This window comes from Tachyglossus aculeatus, chromosome 22 (assembly GCF_015852505.1).
Source record: "Tachyglossus aculeatus isolate mTacAcu1 chromosome 22, mTacAcu1.pri, whole genome shotgun sequence".
Classification (NCBI taxonomy): domain Eukaryota; kingdom Metazoa; phylum Chordata; class Mammalia; order Monotremata; family Tachyglossidae; genus Tachyglossus; species Tachyglossus aculeatus.
The window spans coordinates 12,153,588-12,158,754 of record NC_052087.1 but is presented as its reverse complement, the minus strand read 5'-3'; the positions used below and the strand labels follow the sequence as shown (position 1 = coordinate 12,158,754).

The 5,167-nt window shown below is 44.1% G+C and overlaps 1 non-coding gene across 1 annotated transcript; it reads right to left on the bottom strand.

Moving 5' to 3' along the window:
• Positions 1-4,404: 4,404 nt before the first annotated feature.
• TRNAN-GUU lies at positions 4,405-4,478 on the bottom strand. Its single transcript has one exon. It is a non-coding gene; the product is annotated as a tRNA-Asn (tRNA).
• Positions 4,479-5,167: the final 689 nt, after the last annotated feature.

The window sequence follows — 5,167 nt, the reverse complement described above, 5'->3', positions numbered from 1 at the left end:
ATTTGGGCATGCTACGGGGTGACTGACTGCTAATTTATCTAAGGCCTAACAACGAGGAGTCCAATACACAAAAGCAGAAGCTTGAAGCATCTCCACAGTCCTCCTCCAAATCCATAAAGCAACTCATCAAGTTTTTGCAGGTCCAGTAACCATTAATCATAATTTGGAGCTAATTATGTCACCATCATTTTCTACCTGCTTTCAATCTTTGCAAACGGAATCACAGTCTCGACGTAGCTCATCATAGTCTCACAATGAGCATAATTGTATCTTCCAATGACGTTATACCCTGCTGTGGTTCAAAAATTCTACACTTATTTAGAACCGGCGAGCACCCCACTTTCTGAGTAGCCAACTTAAAAGAGCTCTAGCTAGGTCACGAGACCGTGTCTCTTCAGATTTCTGCAATTTAAGAATTGACAACCTATTATCGGTTTGATTTCTGAATGAATGTAGTGGTCGCCATTGAAATATAAGGAATGTTTAAAGGCTCAGTCATTCATTCATTCATTCAATCGTATTTGCTCATCTAATCAGAGCCCAGCTCTATCTTGATTTGAAACTTCTCATTTAGAAGATGAAGCCCAGCAGTATCGACATACACATAAAAAGAATGTGATTAGCCAAAGTGCTGAAGTTGTGAATTTTTTTTTTTTTTAATCAGTGTTTTAAGGCATGGTTAGAGCAGGCTGGAGGCTGATTATAAATCTCGGTGATTAGACTGAGGTAATGCCAGCAGCACAAATGATATTTAGGAGGCTTAGAAATACCAACGATAATGAAACCCACATGCCCCATTAAGTACCCAACAATGAAAATGTTTCACATTGCCAAGCCTCTTTTTCTCCATATTTTTGATCTCAGATTGACCACAGAGGTAAAGTGTTCGACACAGAAATAGAATTTTCCCGATCGGTATTTGCTCCCCAAATTACATTTAATAAGCACAAATTATGCTTTGGGTCCCTTTGCCCTTTGATCAATACTATTTGTTGAGCTTGAGCACTTACTGTGTGCAGAATAGTATACTGAGTGTTTGAGAGAGTACAATACACTAGAATTGGTAGATCCAGGAGACAAACATTAAAATAAATTACATAAAGGGGAAATGGCAGAGTGTCGTGGCTCAGTGGAAAGAGCCTGGGCTTTGGAGTCAGAGTTCATGGGTTCAAATCCCGGCTCCGCCAATTGTCAGCTGTGTGACTTTGGGCATGTCACTTAACTTCTCTGTGCCTCAGTTACCTCATCTGTAAAATGGGGATTAAGACTGTGAGCCACACGTGGGACAACCTAATCACCTTGTATCCCCCCAGTGCTTTGCACATAGTAAGAGCTTAACAAATACCATCATTATTATTATTATTACGTACACAAATGCTATGTGTTGAGGGTGGAGTGAATATCAAAGTCATAATAATAATGATGGTATTTGTTAAGCACTTACTCTGTGCCAGACACTGTACTAAGCACTAGGGTGGATACAAGCAAATCGGGTTGGACACAGTCCTGTCCCACATGGGGCTCCCAGTCTTAATCCCCATTTTACAGATGAGGTAGCTGAGGCACAGAGAAGATAATAATAATAATAATAATGGTGGTATTTGTTAAGCGCTTACTATTTGCAAAGCACTGTTCTAAGCGCTGGAGGTGGGGGGCTACAAGGTGATCAGGTTGTCCCACTTGGGGCTCCCAGTCTTAATCCCCATTTTACAGATGAGGTAGCTGAGGCACAGAGAAGACAATAATAATAATAATAATAATAATAATAATAATAATAATAAACAATGGTGGTATTTGTTAAGCGCTTACTATTTGCAAAGCACTGTTCTAAGCGCTGGTGGGGGGGGCTACATGGTGATCAGGTTGTCCCACTTGGGGCTCCCAGTCTTAATCCCCATTTTACAGATGAGGTAGCTGAGGCACAGAGAAGATAATAATAATAATAATATAATAATAATAATAATAATAATAGTGGTATTTGTTAAGCGCTTACTATTTGCAAAGCACTGTTCTAAGCGCTGGTGGGGGGGCTACAAGGTGATCAGGTTGTCCCACTGGGGCTCCCAGTCTTAATCCCCATTTTACAGATGAGGTAGCTGAGGCACAGAGAAGATAATAATAATAATAATAATAATAATAATAATAATGGTGGTATTTGTTAAGCGCTTTCTATGTGCAAAGCACTGTTCTAAGCACTGGGGGGGGGCTACAAGGTGATCAGGTTGTCCCACTTGGGGCTCCCAGTCTTAATCCCCATTTTACAGATGAGGTAACTGAGGCACAGAGAAGAAAAGCAACTTGCCCAAAGTGACGAGCGGCGGAGCCGGGATTTGAATCCATGACCTCTGACTCCCAAAGCCCGGGCTCTTTCCACCGGAGCCACGCTGCTTCTCCACTAAGCCGTGTACAGATCCAAGTTCGTAGGCAACACGGAGGGGAAAGAGAATAGGGTGAAGAAATAAGAGGATGGTCCGGGAAGGCCGCTTGGGAATGAGATTTGTGTCCTTCTCCCTTCCCCAACCCAACCCCACGAATTATAACCAGGACCAGTTCACTTTATGTACAGTGAACAATAAATTTGTAGTGTTGTCTAGTGGAAAGAGCACGGGACTGAGGATCAGGAGACCCAAGTTCTAGTCTCAGCCTGCTACCGGCCTGATGCAGCGTAGAGAAGCAGCGTGGCCCAGTGGAAATCAATCAATCAATCAATCGTATTTATTGAGCGCTTACTATGTGCATAGCACTGTACTAAGCGCTTGGGAAGTACAAATTGGAAAGAGCCCGGGCTTTGGAGTCAGAGGTCATGGGTTCGAATCCCGGCTCCGCCGCTTGTCAGCTGGGTGACTTTGGGCAAATCTCTATATGTTGCCAACTTGGACTTCCCAAGCGCTTAGTACAGTGCTCTGCACACAGTAAGTGCTCAATAAATACGATTGATGATTGATTGATTCAATTGGAAGCCCTTGGGGCCCTTTCTCCACCTCATCCGTGTACCCAGGGCATAGCACGGTGCTTTACTCGTCATAGTCACGGTTTGTACTACAGCTACTACTACTACTAGGGACCGCCTCTATATGTTGCCAATTTGTACTTCCCAAGCGCTTAGTACAGTGGTCTGCACACAGTAAGCGCTCAATAAATACGATTGATGATGATGAATAAATACGGTTGAATGAATGAATGAAGTCACTTCACTTCTCCAGGCCTCAGTTACCTCATCTGGAAAATGGGAATGAAGACCGTGAGCCCCACGAGGGACAATCTGATCACCTTGTAACCTCCCCAGCGCTTAGAACAGTGCTTTGTACATAGTAAGTGCTTAATAAATACCATCATTATTATTATTATTATGTGTGACCTTGGTCAGGTCACTCAACCTCCCTGTGTCTCAGTTTCCTCGTGTATAAAATGGGGTTAATAACCTTGCTGTCCAGACAGTCATTGACTGTGAGCCCCATGTGGGATAGGGACCAGATCCAAATCAACTATTTTTTATCTACCCCAGAGCTTAATGCTTCTATCCCTTCTAGACTGTGAGCCCGTTGTTGGGTAGGGACTGTCTCTAGATGTTGCCAACTTGTACTTCCCAAGCGCTTAGTACAGTGCTCTGCACACAGTAAGCGCTCAATAAATGCGATTGAATGAATGGATGAATAATGCAGTGCTTGACATAGAACGAGTATGTAAATTAAGAGGATAAGTGGGCAAGTCACTTAACTTCTCTGTGCCTCAGTTACCTCATCTGTCAAATGGGGATTAAGACTGTGAGCCCCACATGGTACAACCTGATCACCTTGTATCCCCCCCCCAGTGCTTAGAACAGTGCTTTGTACATAGTAAGCGCTTAACAAATACCATCATCATTATTATTATTATGTACACAAATGCATAAATAAGGGCATGGCAGTTCCTGCTGCTGAAAGGGGTGCACGCAAATATTCATTCATTCATTCATTCAATTGTATTTATTGAGCGCTTACTGTTTGCAGAGCACTGAACTAAGCGCTTGGGAAGTACAAGTTGGCAACATATAGAGATGGTCCCTACCCAACAGTGGGCTCACAGTCTAGGAGGGGGAGACAGACAACAAAACAAAACATATTAACAAAATAAAATAAATAGAATAAATATGTACAAGTAAAATAGAGTAATAAATCCATACAAACATATATACATATATACAGGTGCTTTGGGGAGGGGAAGGAAGTAAGGCGGGGGGGGATCATCATCATCAATCATATTTATTGAGCGCTTACTGGGTGCAGAGCACTGTACTAAGCGCTTGGGAAGTACAAGTTGGCAACATATAGAGACGGTCCCTACCCAACAGTGGGCTCACATCCTCACAGGGGTGGGGAGGGGGAGGAAGGGGAGAGGAAGGAGGTGGCTAAACAATAAAGCCACCGTCCCTGGGTGGGCTTGAACCCCCAACCTTTCGGTTAACAGCCGAACGCGCTAACCGATTGTGCCACAGAGACCTAGAAGAGGATATTTTACCCACGACCACGGAATGCACTTCTAACCCCGATCAGCCATCTCACAGTGCCTGCTGCTGACCATTGGGTAAAGCCATGCGAGAGAGTTCTGGGGATGGTGCCACGCCAGCCATCACTACTGCTGAACAACTCAAGGACAAGAGTTCCATGTAGATAGGCGGGTCCAGATCAATCAATCAATCGATGGTATTTATTGAGCGCTTACTGTGTGCAGAGCACTGTACTAAGCGCTTGGGAAGGACAAGTTGGCAACATATAGAGACAGTCCCTACCCAACAGTGGGCTCACAGGCTAAAAGGGGGAGACAGAGAACAAAACCAAACATACTAACAAAATGAAATAAATAGAATAGATATGTACAAGTAAAATAAATAGAGTAATAAATACGTACAAACATATATACATATATACAGGTGCTGTGGGGAAGGGAAGGAGGTAAGATGAGGGGGGTGGAGAGGGGGACGAGGGGGAGAGGAAGGAAGGGGCCGATCGCCGATGAATCTGGGCAGTGCTCGGCGACACCCTGAGCGTCTCAATAGCCCGATTTGGGAACACTCTGCTCAAGCGTGGCTCAGAGGAAAGAGCCCGGGCTTTGGAGTCAGAGGTCATGGGTTCAAATCCCGGCTCCGCCAGTTGACAGCTGTGTGACTTTGGGCAAGTCACTTAACTCC